This window comes from Aricia agestis, chromosome 16, assembly GCF_905147365.1.
Source record: "Aricia agestis chromosome 16, ilAriAges1.1, whole genome shotgun sequence".
Taxonomy (NCBI): Eukaryota; Metazoa; Arthropoda; class Insecta; order Lepidoptera; family Lycaenidae; genus Aricia; species Aricia agestis.
The window spans coordinates 12292225-12314708 of NC_056421.1; the positions used below are offsets into that span (position 1 = coordinate 12292225).

A 22484-nucleotide genomic window follows, 5' to 3' on the forward strand; every position below is an offset into this window, starting at 1 on the left:
TCAACCCTTTGTTTTAATTAAAAAGGTTTTGTACTTAGTTCAATAAATTCTCGAATGTCTACAAATTAGGGTAGATTGATAAAACCCCGCTAAAGCGAGTGTGGTGAGTCTAATGTCAGATACGTTAGGGCGGCCCTTCGTCGGATGGTTACCACTTTGATTTAATGCCCTATCTAGCCCTTTATACACGCACAATTTAATAAGGTTAAGTGATAGTTAAGAGTGGGGACGAGATAATGGAAGGCTGTGAAAAGTGGTTAGTGGGGGTGACACACACAACGCGCTTAGGGCCTCATTACACTTACTGAGTGGCGAGAGTAGGGCGAGACAGTGCCCTCGGCCCAGCACATCTATACTTATCTATTAGAATATTATAATTGGGAAGAATTTGTTTGTTTGTTTTATAGCACTAATCTCAGGAACTACTGGTCCAATTTGAAAAAAAAATTAGACTATTTATCGAGGAAGGCTATAGGCTATATTTTATCACGCTAACTGCCGCACTCAGAGTGGAACATTAATTACTTAAATGCAATTAATTCAAAATGTTGACATTAGCCCCATACATTATCTGCCAAACTCTTAATTAAATTGAAGGTTAATCATAATAAAATGTCTCTGAGTACGGCGGTAAGACTAATAGGAGCGAAGAAATAGAGTAAAATGTGGAAAAAACGGGAGAAATTATTTGAAATGGCTTATTTGAACGCGCTAATCTCAGGAACTACTGGTCTGATTTGAAAAATTCTTTCAGTGTTAAATAGCCTATTTCTCGAGAAAGGCTATATTTTATGGCGCTAAGACTAATAGGAGCGAAAAAATAGAGTAAAATGTGGAAAAAACGGGGGAAAATATTTGAAAGGGCTTATCTCGCGAACTACTGGAGCAATTTTTATGTTATTTGGCACAAATAAGAAGTAGACCACATGAAGGATCATTCGCTATTTTATGGGGACTTATTTGTTTGTGAAATATCTAATTTAAGCGGGTAAAGCCGCGCGGAACTTCTGGTCCATTATAAGCATACGGAGTGTTTGGCCGAGAGCACTGTCCAATCTACTCGGTAGGCAGTGGCGAACACTTTACTCGGTAGGTACTATTATTCATTTAGGCCGGTATAAATAGTCAGTACTCAAGATGCATCTCGATTTCAAGACACGGTTCAGGCTTTGTGATTGGTTGGTTGGCTGTCAAAATTTGGAACAATCACAGAGCTGAACCGCGTCTTGAGACCGGGTCGCATCTTAAGTACTGACTATTTATACCGGCCTTAGACGGGTCTATCTATATTTATAACTAGATTTTTTCACGATTCGTCCTTTGCCGTCTGCGTGTGTCATATCAAAATAATTGGCACCATAGCTTAACGATGCAAACAAAATACAAAATATATTTCTGAAAAACGGATGCAGACAAAACTATTTAAATATTTTGTGTGCATCGAGGCTTAGGAACTGTCTTTCTTGACGTAGATATAGATTACATTCGAGAAATTTGAAACAGTGGAATAGGTTCTTGAACTGTTTTTCTTCTATAAGGCAAAGATATAGATTATATTTCTATGAAACAGCTAACTGACTTTAGCTAGATTTGCCGTATCTAACTAACCCTTTAAGACCTTTGTAAATAGGTTTCTCTGAGTCCCCTCTGTTTGTGGGTTAAGAGTGTGTCGCTCTGCTTTCAAAGTGCGTTCGCCTCAATGGGAATAAAGTTTCTTTATCTTGGAATAGCTCTCATTATGAGGTGAGGAAAGCAACTTTTTTATTAAAAATTATACACTGAGTATTTCAGTCATTGTGCGGTCTATGTTGCTCGATAAATATAAACGTTTATAATTAAAAAACAACTGTTAACAATTTTACACAATTAATAGTTTGTAGACTCTAGATTTCACTTTAGTGTCTAAACACACTAGGCCGAAGTTACGCAGCGTAAATTCCGCAAGATTACATCCGCAATGTCAACGCATACAATATACGGACGGAACGCGACGGAATAGTGTGTCATCGGTAATTTAAAATACATTGCGGGTAGTAATCATGCGGAATTTACGCCGCGTAACTTCGGCCTAGTGTGTTTAGACACCTGTTAGAGTAAGAGCCAGCGACAGCCAACTTTCGTCATTTTATGAAAGCTTTTTTTTTAAATGAAATAAGGAGGCAAACGAGCAAACGGGTCACCTGATGGAAAGCAACTTCCGTCGCCCATGGACACTCGCAGCATCAGAAGAGCTGCAGGTGCGTTGCCGGCCTTTTAAAAGGGAATAGGATAATAGAGTAGGGATGGGAAGGTAAGGGAAGGTAATAGGGGAGGGTAGGGAAGGGAATAGGGTAGGATATTGGGCCTCCGGTAAACTCACTCACTCGGCGAAACACAGCGCAAGCGCTGTTTCACGCCGGTTTTCTGTGAGAACGTGGTATTTCTCCGGTCAAGCCGGCCCATTCGTGCCGAAGCATGGCTCTCCCACGTATAAACTTTTCTTCTTTCTTCTTTTTCAACTTTTCCTATTAGAGGTAAGAACGACCAGTAACTATGGAGTTTCGGTCGCGGTTATTTTAGGAGATATCCAGTTTTAAAGGTCTACCTGACCTTGGATATATAGCTCAACAATTTTAATATAGCTCAATATTTTCTTTATCTTGTTTTCTGCGGGAATCTCGTCATCCACCGATATTTTTGACAGTCGTTTCTTACTGCCAGACTACCTCAATAGGTGGCTTTCGGATCTTTGCCGCGAGCGACCGCGACCGACGAAAATTCAAACGAAATGCCACTTTATGACATAGGAGGTTTCATTTTACTCTACCACTAGCTTTTACGCCGTCGTCGCCGGCGGCAGCAAATGTCAATAGAAAATGATACCTATATTCTATGTCATAAAGTGGCATTTTGAATTTTTACCGGTCGCGGTCGCTCGCGGCAAAGATCCGAAAGCCACCTTAATGCTCACATACGGTTTTGCTCGATAGTTTTACTCCAAATCGAGCAATAACCACCGTGTGGACCGCAAAACTGACAGCTCGAAATATGCCATTTCCTTCTATTCGGAGTAAAACTATCGAGCAAAGCAAAACCGTATGTGAGTACTTAGCGTAAGACTTTGAGGCAGTCGGGAAGTTAGGCCTCGCACGAGTTAGTATACCTAAATATTTTCAGATCAAAAACAAATTTCCTCAAAGAAATTACATAAAAATATAATTCTTTCGCGAAAATATGACTCGATGTTTTAAGTAGGCAGAGATAAAAGCGCGTAATTAAAAAGTGAGTTTGAGCAATGAACAGATAATCCGACAGAGAACCATCGATGAGCCGATAATGGATGGATAAGATGAAAATTCCCGGAGACTTTGTGTTACAAAAATTATATTCTTTTTTATTATTAAGCAAACAGCGGCGGATGAAAGCAACTACCTTCACCCATGGATACTCGCAACATGAGAAGAGTTGCAGGTGTGTTGCCAGTCTTTTAAGAGGGAATACGCTCTCTTCTTGAAGGTCTTTTAGCACGCTTTTTTACTTTTTATGGATTACATACTAATCTTGCGTCAGAAAAAAAGCCAACACAGCTGAACCAACATGAAAATAATTATAATTTGCCTACTTTTAACTAACGCTGGCCCTTTCCACCACCCGATCGATTTAAATTTTTTTTGGGTGCACACTGCACAGGAAGTACAGAGCAACTGTTTGGAAAAAAAATTTAAGGTCGCTGAACCTACATTTTTTCCATTTTTTCCCCACCCCACTACACCCACACCCTACAAGTTACAACCACGGCCCGCCAGCACGCAGATTATCAGAAAAGGTTGTTCAGGGAATTATACTAACGGAGTTTTAATACTTTAATTTAATAATACAGCTGAAGCCACATGACTGATTTGGTCGTCAGCTCTTTAGTTTGGCGCGCGCCGGCCGATATGACATACTATAGTTTGTGCGTTTTAAGATGATATGGGTGACAGTTTTCATGTTCCTTGCTACGGGTTTTTTTTACAAGAAAACAAAAAAAATCAAAATGTAATAAATTATATTCCATCTACAAAAACAAATGTTTCCTTTAATTGTAAATGAATAAAAATGAAAATATGTTGCTAAATGCTAACTTATTAATATAAATTTATAAATATTAACAGCTGTGAAATAGGAGTATAAAATTATTGTTACGAAAACATTTGAAAAATGTCAGATGCATGAAACGGAACTTATGTCAATAGAGATTGACTGTTGAATCGAAATCAAATCGATAAAGAAGGGCGGCCATCTTAAATCGCCGGCACCACTGAAATGTCAATACGAAATCGATAATTTCGATTGCAATTCCTTTACGAAGTGATTCGATATTTTTAAATTATCGATTAATTTTTGTTAGGTAACTTCCCTACTATTGTCAATTATAATGTGTCACGCATATCATCATAAAACGCACAAACTATACCACAGAATAGATAATACTACAAGTAGGGGAATGTGAGGTAAAACGATCCCTACGGGTCAAATAATCCCTCCCCTTAAATCAGATTAAACCAGAGGCATCTTTCCAAATGCACGTGAAACGGGTTGCCCATAACCCTGCCAGTTGCCACTTATAGTATCATGGCGATCAGAGCGCGTGGCGAAATTTTATTTAATTTTTTTTTAAAAGTGTCGCTCTGGTCAAAATTAAGCCTGTTTTTGGACTTTCATAAGTTTTTACGAATTCGTGTTTATTTAAATGTTATTTTGTTATAGGGTATTAATAGCAGTTACCTAATATTTAAACAGTTTTAGATCACCCCACGTGGTATTTGATGGTTGTGTTTTGATCGATTTCTTGGAATTTGGTATATGGGGTGAAATGATCCCTATTTGTGTGTATAAAATGATCCCTGGATATAAAGTAGAAATTGGCGAATATTTTTCTTTTGATGAAATTGTTATTTTATTTCAATTTTATTATTAAAGAACAAATATATTATCAAAGATATCGATTTCAGAAGTCACAACTATCGTGTTTTGCCTTGAGACGGACCGATAAACCGACAGACAGCAAGATCTTAATAAATTTGCTCCCCTTTTTATCCTTTGGCTACCGAAGCCTAAAAAACTTGCTAATAAACTAAAAGATGCGTGTTTCTTACTTATATGCTTAAATTGGTTATCAATAATAAATATTATCTCTGGGATTATTTTACCCCAACTCAAGGGATCATTTTATACATAGGGGTGTATAAAATGATCCTTTAGTTAAACTTTTACAAAAACCTCTAGTACAAAAAAAGTACGTACATATGATAAAAAATAAGTATTCTATCACGAAGTTTGGTAAATTCACTACATCCAGCCATATAAATATTGCGATTTTTCCTTCAACTATAGCCATACTTAAGATTTTTCCCTTAAGGAGATCATTTTACCTCACCTTCCCCTAACACTACGTCAAAACTCAAACATATACATTTCGAGATCTCTTCTGAGTAGGTCTTCACATCATGGCGACCGTGTGATTTGTACGGAACCATAATAATAATAATATTAAACTTTAATTGAAGGAAATTGTAGATGTCGGAAATTAACAAAATATACTCTTTATGTAAATTATTAATAGATAGATTTGCTAGCAATAAACATACCAAATGTCTTAAGTAACTTACAATTTTGTATTTTTAAACAAAATTGTTTAATTATCATTAACGTTGTAATAAAATATTTGCATACAAATAGTTATAGAATTACGACAAGCTAATTAGTATGAAAAGCGTTTTTGAATATAATATTATAACACATGAATTGTAATGTAGTTTGTTTGTTTGCATTTCGTCAAAGGGGAATAATTAGAAACCATTTTAACTGTAAAGTTATTAGAAAAAGTATGTCCTAGTAAAAAAGTATAAGGGCCTGTTTTACCACTTCCTGATAAGTGCCGGATAGTCTATCCACCACTTAACTTGACAGATGGAGTACGGAGAATCTGTCAAATAAGTTGTGGATAGCCTATCCGGCACCTTATCAGGAAGTGGTGAAACAGTTACTATTATAAGTTATCATCGAAATTTTAACAAGATTATAATTTGACAAAAATGTAAAGACGTAATTATTATTATGCTATGGAGAATAATTGTAGATAGAATAATTGTAGATAGAAATATTTTTGAAATACTAACATTTTTCAGTAGGAATGGTATAAATTGAGCCGACTTCGGTATACAGTAGTATTTAACTATTCAACTACTTTATAGTGTTTCAAAAGTTTAAGGTAAGTTTAATTTCAAGTCTTCGAACGTTTTTCCCAGACGTATTTGTATGTACCTACGCATTGTACGCATAACCTACGTAATTTGGCAGGGTTGCAACTAACATGGACGTGACATAACCCGACTAGAAATCCATACTAATAATATTATATATATTTTTTAATGAAATAAGGGGGCAAACGAGCAAACGGGTCACCTGATGGAAAGCAACTTCCGTCGCCCATGGACACTCACAGCATCAGAAGAGCTGCAAAGTAAACGGCTGCTGCAAGCAAACGGGGCAAAAACGGGGCAAAAACGTTTGCCCCCTTATTTGATAAAAAAAAAAACTCAGGAAATGAATGACGGTAGACCATAATATTTTTTTTAGCTCAATTTGTTTCTTTTCAGAATCATGAACAAGTTTATCGGAATCTTGTCTTTCTTGGCCGTCTGCGCCTTGGTCGTTGGCTACACCGATATGGATGACTCTTTGAACGTGGAGGCGTTGGCGAAAGACACTCCTCGGTTGAAGCAGTACATGGACTGTTTCCTTGACAGAGCACCCTGTACAGACCAACAGGTGCCGTATAAAAGTACGTATCATGTTAATAAGAAAAAAAAAACCCTGAAAAAAATCTACAGTAAAGTTATTATATATAATTTTTTTATCAACTTATGCAATTATAATTCGTATACGTCGAGTCGCTCGCACACAAACACCGTGCTGGCGACAACGCCGCACCGCCGCGCTGTGCCGGTCGGAGTGGGGGTGTTAGATTATTTTCGTTACGTGATTTCTTGATTCGGTCGTCGTGCAACAGGCCCCCGATAGCGGCAATAGCTTAAAAACATGTTAAGGCATCCACTCCCTTGACATTGTCATTCAAGTGTCACAACGTCCCAATATTGTTACTAGGTCTGTAGGACACTGGACAACACATTATCGCTGTATCGCTTCGATCCGTAGCAAAGGAACTGGAGACCTACCACGAAACCGCTTTGAGACTCAAAGAATCGAACGAGAATGCCGCGTTCTGCTTTAACAACGTAATTTTATCCTGGAAAAATGTACCGCCCAAATGTAAATGTAAATGTGCCCAAAGGAATTGCGGGTGTCATCTTGTTATTAATGTATGTCTATCTTCTTGTAAATTAAGTTCAGTCATTGTATGGCTCTATCTTATATCTTTAAACGAGCAATTGTTGTATATATATATATATATATATATATATATATATATATATATATATATATATATATATATATATATACAACAATTTCCAGGATAAAATTACGTTGTTAAAGCAGAACGCGGCATTCTCGTATATATATATATATATATATATATATATATATATATATATATCTTTACACGAGCAATTCTTGTATATATATATAATTGGAATCTCGGAATCGGCTCCAACGATTTTCATGAAATTTAGTATATAGGGGGTTTCGGGGGCGATAAAACGATCTAGCTAGGAATCATTTCTAGAAAATGTCATTTTCATCGGATACCGAGCAAAGCTCGGTCAAACAGCTAGTAATAATAATGCATCGCCTAGTCACGTTGCAATTAATAATGACCCTTAGGAACCAAGTATAGGAAAACCTTTTAAGGAACCAGTTAAACGAAGTTGAAACGATTATCCACAAATTAAAAGCTTACATCATACCTACAAGGATCTTTTGGCACTTAAATGACAATTTCATGGCTGCGTGGATGCAAAGCAATAGTCACTTAAAATTACACAGATAATTATTGTCATTTCATACAAAAAATGTAACACTTCTTTTCTTACAGGTCATCTTCTAGAAGCAATCAGTGACGGCTGCCAAGAGTGTAACGATGTCGAAAGACACATGCTGAAGGTCTTGATACAAACTGTCAAAGGCTTTAAAAATGGTGACTACAAACTGATGAAAACCAAGTTCGATCCTAACAACCATATGGATACTACGTTCTCTGATGTTGCGAAGTTTTAAAAGTCTAGGTGCCGTTCCTATTCTAATTGCGAGCGACTGCGACCAACAAAAAACAAAATGCCACTTTATGCACTAGGCTACAGGTTTCATTTTCTACCGACATATTGTGACATTGGTCTAGCGCCCCATGTAGGGTTGCCAGGTCGCTAAACCAAAAAGCCGGACAAAGCAGTCAGCTTGTCCGGACATTAGCACAAAAAAGAGTTGCAATCGAGTACTTACAATCTAAACTTTTAATGTAGAAATAGGTTCGGCAGCTCATGTACACCGTACAAATTTTCTGTTTTTTAAAACAATTTAACATCTAATAGCTATACAATATTACATCTCATTAGGTGTAAAACCGTCTATGTTTTGAGGCTCTACAAAGGCCGGAGTTCCATTGATTTTGGCCGGACATGCAAGCAAACAGCCTGACTGTGTCCGGCTTTATCCGGAGGCTAGGCAACCCTAGCCCCATGTCACCTCTGCTTTTTAGGGGCGTAAAGAATAATAGTAAGAATACATTTATTTTGTCAACGCATAATATGCATAAAACAGGAAAAAAGTACTTAAGCTACATTAAATTGTATATAATATTATGTAATGTCAAAATCAGCCTCAGCTCAGCTATACGCAGTGCAGCACTGATATTCTGCAAGGGCCTTTACAACATAACAGACATATAGAGCAAAATAAAACCTATAGCCTAGTTCATAAAACGCCTTTTTATTCGAATATTTGACTGTTGCGGTCGCTTGCTACGTTGTCCGAAACGGTACTAGGCCTACTACGAAATCGTTTTGAGACTCAAACAATTGGACGAGAATGCCGCGTCCTGCTCTAACAACGTCATTTCAAGTTTGTTAGAGAAGGACGCAACATTCTCGTACGATTGTTTGAGTCTCAAACCGTTTCGTTGTACGGGTCCTGACTAGCCGAGATTTTCCGGTAAATATTTCGTTTTTGACTTCTCTTGATTGGCATTATGATTTAACTTCTGTTAATTTTGTTTTGGAATTTATATTGTTAAAACAATTGTTGTTATTAAAATATTTGGTCTGCATTTATTTTAATGATATTATTTTCCTGACACGTTCAACAAAATTTTAAACCGTGAGGGTTTTTGAGACATTATCATAAACTTATCATAAACTAGCTGTCCCGGTGAACTTCGTGTCACTTAATGACCTTCCCTGGACTTCAAGGGTTATATCGAGTTATAGTGTAACACAATTATTGGAAATCCATTTTTAGGGTACCGCGCGTACCCAAAGAGTGAAAACGGGACCCTATTACTAAGACTTCGATGTCTGTCCGTCCGTCCGTCCCTCCGTCCATCTAATAATAATAATAATAATAAAAATCCTTTAGGTATTGAATAATTCCACAAAAAAAAATCTAATTACCCGCCAAACCACATTGCGGTTTGTCGGCGGGCTTCACGCTCTTTACTTTCTATAACTAATATTGTAACTAAAATTAGATGACCTTAAAGCAGCCAAGTAAGTACCCTGAGAATACAGCCCAACAAACAATAATTATTATTGACATACTTATTTGATAAAGTACACTGTACTGACTACTGAATAAGTTTTACATTATAAATTAACATTTATGAAAGCCCCTTATATTATGTACTGTGTAACTAATATGATAATGAGCTAAAACAGCTAAGTAAGTATCCTGAGAATACAGCCCAAAACAATAATTATTGACATTTGATATTTTAAAGTGCACTGTACTGAACAAGTTTTACATTATAAATTAACATTTATGAAGGCCCCCTATATTATGTACTTATATAATGTGTAACTAATATTATAATGAGATAACATAGCTGAGTAAGTACCCTGAGAATACAGCCCAACAAATAATAGTTATTGGCACATTTGATATTTTATAAGTGCACAGTACTGAACAGGTATTACATTATAAATCAACATTTATGTTTAGTTTTAGTTTGGTCAGCTTATACTCACAATTATTATATTTATTTATTATATTTAGTATTGAGTTTTGAATACTTAATAAAACAATCCACTACAACAGCAAAACCAGTTTATGATAATGGTATAAGTACCATTATTACAAACTAGTTTAGGTGATGTTTAGGTAGCGAATTGTTTCATTAAGTAATCTATACTAATATTATAAATGCGAAAGTATCTCTGTCTGTCTGTCTGTCTCGCTTTCACGCCAAAACTACCGAACCGATTGTAATGAAATTTTGTATACAGATAGTTTAAAGCCTGAGAAAGGACATAGGCTACTTTTTTACTGGAAAAAAGGGTTGTAAGGGGGTGAAAATACGAAAATTTGTTCAAATTAAGTTAGTTCCAAAAATTCATACTAGATGGCGCCGCGCGTCTCTTACAACGCGCTAACGCTTGCCCAACATCTTTCTATAAGAGGTGGTATCATTATATATTCGAGTTTCGATTTTTTTCGATTGTTATTTCTTTTTTACACTTTATTTAATAAGTCAGTACTTTATATTATATACAGCGACGTAACCTTAAACCTATCAATGATAAATAGTTTATGGGTAAAGTTGTGTAATTGGGGGGCTAAATAAGCTTTAAAATTTGGCATAATATATAAAGTTTAATTTTAAAAAATGAAATATTATGTGCACACTGCAGAGCTGTTTTGATTTAAGGGGTACCAGGGTTTTTTTTTATAAAAGCTTTTGACACCAATTTTGTTGACATCGAGCGCTATAAACTGAAGTCCACGCGGACGAAGTCGCGGGCAACAGCTAGTATGCAAATAATTTTAAATAAGTAAAGGAACATCACACCTGTAGTCCTTAAAGTTATAACACTTTCATATACAAATATGTATTACACAATACACATTCATATAATATACATATAATCTGTCTGTCTGTCTCCAGGCTGTAATTCAAGAACCGCTATAGCTACACTTCTGAAATTTTGACAGATTGTGTATTTATGTTGCCGCTATAACAACAAATATTGAAAATAAAATAAAATAAATATTTAAGGGGGGCTCCCATACAACAAACCTGATTTTTTCGGCCTTTTTTGCTCTATATCAATAATGGCAACAGGTAGTGTACTTGAATTTTTCACAAAGTACTTTATTATATGTGTATTTATTATTTAATGATAATATTAAAATAAAATAAAAAATTACGGGGGGCCGTCGTAGAGTGTTATATTTTCTGATACATTTTTACAAGAATATACATTGAAATAATCTCATTGAAGCTTCAGTGGATTCGGCCACCATCATCGGCTAAAAGCATTCGGCTTAGCTCAGAAATGAAAGCCGAAATCGACGGTTCCTAGAAAACAACACAAGAGTAAATACGGAGTGTAGTATAAACTATAACGGGTTTTTTTTTAATTTTTTGTTGTTCTGCTGAATTTTAGGCTTTGATAAAATATATTTAATAATTATTAGAGTGTTTTGATGACGATTTTCATTCAGACCATCAAGGGATTGAAAAATGGTGACTACGAAATGAATCGTTGTACGATCCCAATATAACCATATTGAGACCACGTTTGCTGATGTCGCACGCTTCTAAAATGTGGAAAAAAACTTGTGAGGTGTCAAGGGACATCCGAATGGAACGAAATTATTTCTAAATGTTCAAAAAACATGTACAGATATACATAAAAAAATATTTAAAAAACGCCATCTATTGACGCCCAGCCCAGGAACACTAACAACGCGTCGCTGTTTATTCTTAAAAAACGCCATCTGGTTGACGCACTGGAATACTACCAACGCCCTCTGCCCCTACCATGCAGGTAATAATAAAAAAGTGTCGAGGTCAAATATCGTTCTGTCTAGCCTCCTTTACGCCGAACGCGCGATAAGGAACTTCGTTCCTTATTTCATTCAAACGGTGATGATGGACCTTTGTCATTTGGTCGGCTTATATCAATTCAATCTTATAATGGCTCCGATCCCCGCAGTACGCGACCGCGACCGATAAAAAGTCAAATAACATGCCACCTCATAACGTGCAAAAATGCTATGCCACTACAACGCAGCGCGAGCGATGACATAGGCCCTTAGATTAAGAGGAGTCCACGCCGCCCTTTTTTCCATTTTCCGCCCGTTGTCCCCTGTTTCCTCCCTGGATAATGCTAGTAGAGTTATAATTTTTTTCCTGAATATCTACGGCCACTAATACAATGTCCCTATGTTTTCTTTTTTTCATAATTTAATTATCAAATAAGATATGAACGTTCAAAAACCCAAAAAAATGGCCAGATTTTCCGCTGTGTTCAAACGTCCAGAAAACAGATTTGGCTAGATTATACAAAAAAAAGCAAAACATAGGAACACAGCTCAATCCTTTTTTTAATCTTTAATGAAAAAACTACTTAAATCGGTTAAATTTTGGAGAAGGAATCAGGGGACAACGAATCGTTGATTTTCTGGATTTTCTGCAGTTGTCTCTATCGCGTTCTGCGGTATAGGCTTGAGGTAAGGGAGACAGCTATAGATATTACACGTACTTTTTTTCATTTCTCTAGCCCCTGGTGTATCCTCTTAATGTCCGTAGAAAATGAAATCTATAGTCTAGGTCAGTGGTTCTTAACCGGTGGTCTGCGGACCACTGCTGGTCCCTGGAAGCATTCCAAGTGGTCCGCGAAGCCATCCTAATAACATGTGAGAATTCAAAAGTTAGTAAAGAGTATGGAATATGCAGACACATAAATCACATTTAATTAAAGTCTGGAACTTTTAGATTTTTGTCAAATAAAAAAAGAGCGCTAATAAGAGCGCTAAGGACAACTTTATATACAGTCTTTGTTTTCTTTATCCAAAAACCCTCAGTTTAGGTAAACTAATCGGGTGGTCCCCGGCTAGACAAACATTTGGTAAAATGGTCCCTCACGACTAAAAGATTAAGAACCACGGGTCTAGGTCATAAAGTGGCATTTTATTTGAATTTTTGTCGGTTGCGGTCGCTTGCCGCCGCGAGGATCGGAAAATCACTTTTTGTGGTATTGGCTAGTTTCACATAGTGTTATCAAATTACGTAGTGAAAGTATATTCAAATTGTGAAATGAATTTACACAATGAATTATAGAGAAGGCATAAAAAAGATGTTACAGCAAGTAAAACTCACGATTAGCATGGCCATTATAGATTTCTTTCTCGGTAGAATAGACAAAGTGACATATTGACGAAGAAAATCTGCCAATACGATAAGTCGCGCGAAAACGTTGCAGTTATAAACTACTGCAACGTTTTCTTGCAAGACGGCGGCACTAGACATACAACATTATATATACGTGGGAGAGCCATGCTTCGGCACGAATGGGCCGGCTCGACCGGAGAAATACCACGTTCTCACAGAAAACCGGCGTGAAACAGCGCTTGCGCTGTGTTTCGCCGAGTGAGTGAGTTTACCGGAGGCCCAATCCCCTACCCTATTCCCTTCCCTACCCTCCCCTATTCGCTTCCCTTCCCATCCCTACCCTCCCCTATTTTATTCCCTCTTAATAGGCTTGCAACGCACCTGCAGCTCTTCTGATGCTGCGAGTGTCCATGGGCGACGGAAGTTGCTTTCCATCAGGTGACCCGTTTGCTCGTTTGCCCCTTTATTTCATAAAAAAAAATACAACATTGCAAGATTTTGGTCGGGTTGTTTACTTATGTGCTAGTAGCGCCCTCTGCTCCAACTGAAGGTATTCTTCAACAATTCTATAGTGGCCATACTAAGCCGTTGTTATTAATACAAATACCTGTTCTTCCTTCAGGCGTAGTCGTTTAAAGTATTTAATAAATAATCATTTATTCGCAAAAGTATACTTTGTAATATTAATTAAAATTATTCTTCTGATGAAATTTATAATTTAATTGCTCTTAATAATAATGAATTCACAAATTATTTTAATTACAAGACGTGTAATTTATTCAGGTTTTAAATAATTCATGCTTAAAATATTTTGATCTTTGAGAATAAATTTATTATAATATGTAGAGTCTATTCAATATTACATTCGTAAGCAACAAACTTAATCCATACTAATATTATAAATACGAAAGTGTGTCTGTCTGTCTGTTACCCCTTCACGCCCAAACCGTTAAACCGATTTTGCTGAACTTTGGCATGGAGATACTTTATTCCCAGGAAAGGGCATAGGATATGTTATATAGGAGTTTTGGCGTAACGGAGCTGGGCCTGTAGACAAGTGGCAAAGCGCTAACGCTAACGTTAACGCTAGCGCTACAAAATGTATGCGATTTGACATAAGTCATCGCTTCGCTAGCGAATACTAATGTCAAATCCATACATTTTGTAGCGCTAGCTTTAGCGTTTTGCCACTTGTCTACGGGGGCTGAGCTGCGCTCGTCATCTAGCCTACTATTTTTATTGCTTTCCAAAATTATTATCAGGAAAAAATTCAATAGCATTCCCTGCATTATTATCCAACTAATTCTTTGAACATTGTACAATATTAAAAATTAAATTTTAATCAAAGAAAGGACGGGGAATTGTGTAATCTTCTCTATCAACAATGCATAAATAGAATTTCTTTTTACGTGAAACAGCATTGTAGAGAGCGTTGAGTAAATACAACTATGTTAATAGAAAGTCGAGTCGGAAGATTCTCTAGATTGAGTAAAAGTCTCATTGAACCTATTTATTATCTTTGAAAGAAAAAATCGACCACAGGCCGTAACCAAAGTCCCTTTCGTTAAAACCGATGACGAAATTCGTTATCAAAATGTATGAGACTTGACATTAGACGAAAGATACTTTGTCTAGGGCCAGTAGTGTGAATTAGATAACTATAGATGACCCACGCTTTTCCGTTGCACCAAAATTCGTTTATTGCGCGGGAACAGTATTTTTTTTAAACGGGCAAAAGGCCCACCACACATTCCCACCACTGCAACTCCTGTGTCGCCAGGGCACTACGTCCGCCCCGGGGAGTCCCACATACCTCGGTGGTCCTCCCCAGGCCCCGGGGATGCGTAAATGCATTCCCCCAACGATAAAAAAAAAAGGATCAACAGTGGTAACCAACCACGAAAACCTTTTGATATGATCTCAGGGATACCCAAGGGACAAGCTAACGGCCGTTCCCAATATTTGATCTATCTCTGGTTTTGCCCTAGTACAGATAGGAATAGCTCACATTAGACATTAGAGACATATATTTTATGTCAATTGTGAGTGTGTAGGGCAAAACCAGAGATAGATCAAATATTGGGAACGGCCGTTAATCTGTCTTGGGACCCGCAACGAAATTAATCAGAAGAAATGTAGGAGGAGAAGGAGATATCCAATGTCCCTCCCCAAGCAAAGCGGGAGACAGCCAAATTGTAATGACATTGATGTCCGAAAAAAGGGGGAAGCACCACGGGAAAAAAATTTAGTTATACAGTATACTTTATACAATATGCCTACTTCATAAAAAAAAATGTCATTTCTTATGTCATGCGCGGCAACAGTACATTTCTTATGTCCTTTCCCGGGTCTCAAAGTATCTCTATACGAAATTTCAGAAAAATCGGTTCAGCGGTTTGAGCGAGAGACATACACACTTTCGCATTTTTAATATTAGTATGGAAGTATCAAGTATGGATAGGTTTTAATTGTTGATTAACAACTTATTTGACAGATACTCCATACTTTATCTGTCAAGTTAAATGGTGGATAGCCTATCCAGCACTTATCAGGAAGTGGTGACAGGCACTTAGGATTATATATTTTTATGTGGCCGAGTGGCATAATATTTTAGCAGCAGGTCAGAATATCTAATAAAAATAATATACTAAGGGCCTGTTTAACCACTTCCTGATAAGGCTATCCACCATTTAACTTGACAGATCAAGTATGGAGAATCTGTCAAAAAAGTTGTGAATAGCCTATTAGGCACTTTATCAGAAAGTGGTGAAACAGGGGCCGTACCACGAAACCCTTTTGAGACTCAAAGAATCGTACGAGAATGCCGCGTCCTACTCTCACAAAGGAGAAATGGCGTTGATAGAGAAGGACGCGGCATTCTCAATCGATTGTTTGAGACTCAAAACGGTTTCATAGTAAGCCTACTGGCCCTAAGTAGATTAATATACTTACTCTGAAGAGGACATTACATTCTCAGGATTAAAGTACTTTTTATCCCGAGTATAATTAATTACATTTCATCAAAATTCGTCTAGTAGTTTTTACTTAAAGAAGTAACACTATTACTCATACACACACACACGATTGAAGTTAATTATAGATGTAACACAAAACTCACTCACAGAGCCAATTTACAAAAATATATAATTGAAGTGGCCAATTTTAGGCACATTTCGGACATCACTCAAATTAGAATGCTAATTAAAGCACGTTTGAAATGTTTCAATCAATGCGTTATAGTGCGACCCGCGATGTTGCAATTTCAGCCGCTATATGAAACGATGAAACGGTCACATATAATATTTCAAACGGGCTTTAAGCCCACCACACAATACTTCCAGCGCAGTATCTCCTATGTCGCCAGGATCAACAGCGGTAACCAACCACGAGAACCCTTTGATATGATCTCGGGGAGCCCGAGGGACATGCTAAAGCTGTCTTGGAACCCGCAACGAAATTAATCAGAAGAAGATAGGAGGAGTAGGAAGTACACATTTTTCCCTCCCCATATAAAGCGGGACTGGACAAAGTTGCAATGACTGAAAGTCAAAGAACTAAAGGCATACTCACATAATATATAGCATACTATAATAAAGTCTTCTGTTCTTATATTATATGCTTAGACTTTTTAAAAGTTGCTTCTCGCTTTTTGTTCCTATATAATAATATGTTTATCTTATATCCTTAAACGAGCAATTCTTATATACATATTATACATATCGGCTCCAACGATTTTCATGAAATTTAGTATGTAAGGGGTTTCGGGGCGATAAATCGATCTAGCTAGCAATCATTTTTAGAAAATGTCATATTATTCGTATTTTATCGAATACCGAGCAAAGCTCGGTCAAATAGCTAGTATCTTTTAAACAAGGCAATTGATACTGATGAATATTTTTCGCAAATACTTTGAAGAAAACATGTTACTTTACAGAAAGGCTACAATTTTACACCACCTTTGTTTCACAACACTAAAAATGGTGTTACTTTTACATTTTGCACTAATCTTACAATGTAACACCTATTTCGGAGGTCTTATAAAAGCTTTCAAACATGGAAGTAAGTACTTTTACCCCAAAGTTGTTTTATTTTTATTGCACTTCGATTTTCTAAATACTTTATTTTGAATAGCACTGAAATACAATACATCTTCGCAAGTATATTTTGAGTACCTATCTAAGTTAAAACCAGAAGTCCATTATACTTACTTAAATTCGAAAGTATGTCTGCCAAGTGAACCTTAACGCTGGTGGCGATTTTTTAATTTAACGCGCCGGGCGTTAAAGTAAAAAACCGTGTTGGATATGTTTCAGATTATTCTGTGTTATAAAAGTTGACCAATCGTGTTATGCTATGGGTAATTCAAAGACGTCATGATGAATACTGACAATGAACTATAATTTCTTAGCTTTAGTCACTGCTGAGAAAAATCGATATCGCTACAGCCAATCATTATTATCAAGATGTCGCCTTAACTGATTTACACGCGAATCCCTCGGACTTTGAGTCCGAGGAATAGACTCGGGATTGTTTTTATGACTGATGAACGATGCCCTCGCGAACAAACTTCCGCCCGAACAAAGTTGCGGGAAACAAACATATTTTCCGCAACAAATCTAAGAAAAAAAGTATGTATATGGTATAAGAATACCAAACATGTATACTTTCTTTCTTCTTTTCTCATAAAAACTCCAAGGTAAAATAGCTGAAGGGCCTATATTATGTTATCGTCTTACGCCCTTCCAGTCACCATAATATTTACTTCCACACCGGCTTACAATTACAAAATAATTTTCATAGAAACCTGCCCAGCTACGCAGGAGTAATTTCATAGTTTCCAACCCGGAAATCGAACCCTCGTCTTTCAATAGAACAATGCTATACACCACATAGTTGCCGTCTAGAATGCACGAGATAGCATGCTACGGCACCGAAATTCAGCTGCGAATTGAATAGAAATCTCGCTATATGTTGCTGGCTAACGATTCACTAAACGAACAAGTGAGATAATTCGGCGCGGATCTAAAGCATTAATCATTCCACCCGCTCTGACGGAAAGCAACTAATGCGGCGCAGACGGGATACAGGCGACTGCGACTGCGACAAAATACGTGTGGCTCTCGGGGACTGCCGCGGTAAAGGTTGCATAGCATTTTTTATCAACTTATGCAATTATAATTCGTATACGTCTAGTCGCACGCACAAAAACATTGTGCCGAAGTCTGCCAAACAGAAACGACGTTAGACGAAGCACAGGTAAGCCGCACTGACCTGCACAGCGCTGTGTAGGTCAGAGTGGGGGCTTTTAGGTTTTTTCGTTACGGAATTTCTTGATTCGGTCGCTGCGCTCATACGTCTGCCCGAATCCACGGTTTGGCGGCTGTACTGCGAGATTAGAATACAAATATGTTAGTTAAATGACAGCGCGACCGCGCCAAACCAAGCGTTCGCCCCTCACATAGGGTGAAGCCAAACGAGCGTAATTTGTGAGTTGTGAGTCGCAGAACTTCGGCTGGCAGAAATTATGCTGCATTCAGTTTCATACAAAAGTCCTGTTTGATTCATACAAGCGTAATTTTGTGAGTGATGATTTGCATGAAAATATATTTACGCGGCAGAAATTCTGCGACTCACGTCACAACTCACAAAATTAAGCTCGTCGGCTTCACCCTAAATCTAGCCTTAAGGTGGGTACTGACCAACGCTACGAGGTGAATGTAACTTATTACACAGCGAGCATTCTTGCAATCAATATGTCGTATTACGGGGAAACCGCCGCAACGAGCCGCTCATTGCTCGCTTTGAGTGCTCTACCTGACTGTCGATTTTTTGGCGAATCCTTTGACTGTTACGCGGTACAGTCAGTATGCTATTACAAGTCGTCACGAGCGTTGATATTGCTGTCAATGGCAAACCACCACACATGACTCTGTTCATAAATAACCTACCTACAGGTCCTGGCTGTCGTATATCTTGGAGTGAACGTGAAAGCGGAGCACAGAATATTCGTATTTGAGCGTATCTCGCCGATAAACTTTGGTTTGGCGAGGTTTAAAATGTATTAGTTTTTAAGTTTTTGAAATGAATAAATATATTTAAAAAAAAAATAATTTTGACGAGCATGTTACGTCGATTTAACATACTCGGCGCGTAACACTCGATGCGAATGTTACATTACACCTTGTAACATTGGTCAGTATCCACCTTAAGGTATCTAGCTACCAGCAACCGGCGTTTGACATGAGATATTGCGTAATATATGTTACCTGTCAGAAATGTTGTGTACATTTCTGACAGGTACAGAACTGTAATAAGTGCTGTCAAACAGCTGTTGCTTACCGGTCACAAGATACCTACGTAATCGACAAGCAGTTTTATAGCATGCCACAAATAATATCAAGTAAAATTATGTAAGGGACCATAAAAATTAGAAAATTATCCATTTCCGTTATTAAAATAATATGCTAACGCGGACGAAGTCGCGGGCAATAGCTGTCCATACTAATATTATAAACGTGAAAGTGTGTTTGTTTGTCCTTTCTTCGCAGCCTAACGAAGCAACCAATCGACTTGATTTTTGGCATAGACTTAGTTGAAAGGATGGAGAGTAACATAGGCTACTTTTAGTCTTGAAAAACATCATGTTTCCAAGGGAGATTTGCAAGAATATTCGTATTTTACGCGAATTTCGAATTCCACGCGAGCGAAGCCGCGGGCAAAAGCTAGTATGTTTCATAAACGGCTTAACGTGACTAGGAATTGCAATCAGGAAAACCGGGTCCGGTAATCCGGCGGATCCGGCATGCATAGCTTTTTCTTGATTTTTTGTAATTCTATTTTATATCGCTTTGAAAATACTGTACAAATCAGCTACAAGCATGCATACAGCATAGGCTTTGTTTTTGAATTAAAAAGCAAAAATAGAATGATGTTCGCTTCTTAGTTCAGTTTCATCAATCCGGCTGGATCCGGCCGGATCCGGCTGGATTGATTTTGAATTTATAAACAAAATTGGTTACGGTTGGTGTAAAATCCGATTACCCGTATGTGATGTGTGTAATTTAATAAAAATCATCGAATGTAGTAGCGGCGTAAGAGATATTCGGTAGTAGCATTTGTACTACCGAATATCTCTTACGCCGTTCGATGGAGGCTTTAGGTCGGGAAAGTGATTAAAAAAATGTGGATTTTATGTATAGCCAGACATATTAGCCAGGTGATGAAGTAGGTAAGTAACAATGTTTGTTTAAATTATAAGGGAAAAAATGAGTAATTGTTCTGATGTTATAAAATGTAAATTATCTTGTTCATTCACTCACGTATTTAATTAATTTTGATTATATTGCTACCATTTTTTGTAAAAAAATCACAGGTGAACGTCGCAAGTATGCGCCGACCCTAAATGTCACTCCATGAAATTGTCCAGTTATTTATTTTGCTTGTGTGCAGTCTGTAACACTGATTACATTCGCTTATATTATTGATTAAGCCAAAGTTTCTAAGTTTTTCCTAGTCTATTTTGTAGTCAGTTTAAGAGCGTTTGTGCACTACACGGAATGTTACCGTCCGGCGTTCATAACTTTCACGTTTGCCATATAAATAAGGTAGGAAATCGGATGCCGCGCCGCGCCGGATGGTAAAATTCCGTGTAGTGCACAAATGCCCTAAGGCTGCATTTATAAATATACGTCCGCCCAAACTTTCGCAGGAGATAGAGGTAAGCCCTCAACCACAAGTATATTGGTCTATGCTGCATCGGAAAGAAGGTGGACACAGTATCCACAAAACTCGGCACGGTATTATACGGTCTGGCCTATTCAAATGAAATCTTTGAGTAAATAGTGAAGCGCGAGTGTTCAGCGATCGAAGTGTCATTCAATCATTGAGAATAGGGCCCTACACGTAAGCCTGCACCGCGACTGGTTTGGTTCAGGCTGATTACAAACGGATTTACTTTACATGTACACGCGTGTTCAACATGCGTGCCAGGGCTGTCACATTCAAGTTTACCAAATATTAAATTTATGAGAAAGTCTGGCTTCCTCTTAAAAGGCCGGCAACGCACCTGCAGCTCTTCTGATACTGCGAGTGTCCATAGGCGACGGAAGTTGCTTTCCACCAGGTGACCCGTTTGCTCGTTAGCCCCCTTATTTTATAAAAAAAATCACGCTAGAATTTTTAGCCTTATTAGGATGATAAGTAAGCTTTTTGCTACTTTTAGCTCTATCTTATCCCCTCATTGAGCTTCGCCAATGATTTTTTTTCTAAATGCGGTAGTTTCTTACCAGCTCAGATAAGAAACCAACGGGTGGCACACTAGGAGTGCCGACAGAAGCGAAGAACAAACAATATGAGACAGGCATACATTTTCTATGAAACTACTCGACTCTTCCTCAGTTTTACAAATTTTCAATAAAGTCACGTGTCCTGACGCAAGTTTGACCTCTAAAACATCCCAAAAAAGTGCACAATGTCACTTTAGAATAAACCTCATAAACCTAAATACTCTCTTCTACCAACCCTGTGTCGCAACAAACGAAATGGTTTATTTATCGCAGCGCTTAAACAGAATTTCAGTGGATCACTTAATTATTGCAAATTATGCACGAGTGTGTTACCCACTTTGAGCTCGTTTATCCGCTAAAGACTGCCATCGAAGGCGAGCCTGTTGGTTAAAAAATGGATATTTAGTGAAACTGGTAATTGAACTCAATAGTTTCGTTTAACGATATTATTATGTATTTAAGTTTTTGGGATGGATAAGAAATGTTCAACACGCCAAGATACCTAATCGAAAATTCGTAATTGAAGGAAAGGAGACAACTGGCGTGACGAAGTTGGGAGGAAGTACTCCTCTACTAAAGTGACCCTCTGTCTATCTACCGTGTCCTGGTAACTTAGGCCTTGCTCTACTGTAACTACTTATAAGGGCTCTACACTCGCGGCGCGAATTGCGGCTGCGACTCACGAATGCTACGCGCCGTGAACACGACGCGCGAAGCCGCGAAGCCGCGAAGCCGCGAAGCGCAAACACGAAGCTGCGAAACCCTCCACACTCGCGGTTCACGGCTTTCGCAGGCTTTCGTGTTTTTTCGTGAGTTTGAGCGTGAAAACTGCGTGAAAGAAACACTCAAAACATAGACAATCTTAATTTTTTTTTACTTTTGCATATTTT

At 37.7% G+C, this 22484-nt stretch overlaps 1 long non-coding RNA gene across 1 annotated transcript; it reads right to left on the reverse strand.

Moving 5' to 3' along the window:
• Nucleotides 1-721: 721 nt before the first annotated feature.
• Nucleotides 722-7255, reverse strand: LOC121734866. Its single transcript, XR_006036792.1, has 3 exons — nucleotides 7196-7255; nucleotides 7079-7081; nucleotides 722-732 (listed from the first exon to the last, which is right to left on the reverse strand). It is a non-coding gene; the product is annotated as an uncharacterized LOC121734866 (long non-coding RNA).
• Between the last annotated feature and the right edge of the window lie 15229 nt (nucleotides 7256-22484).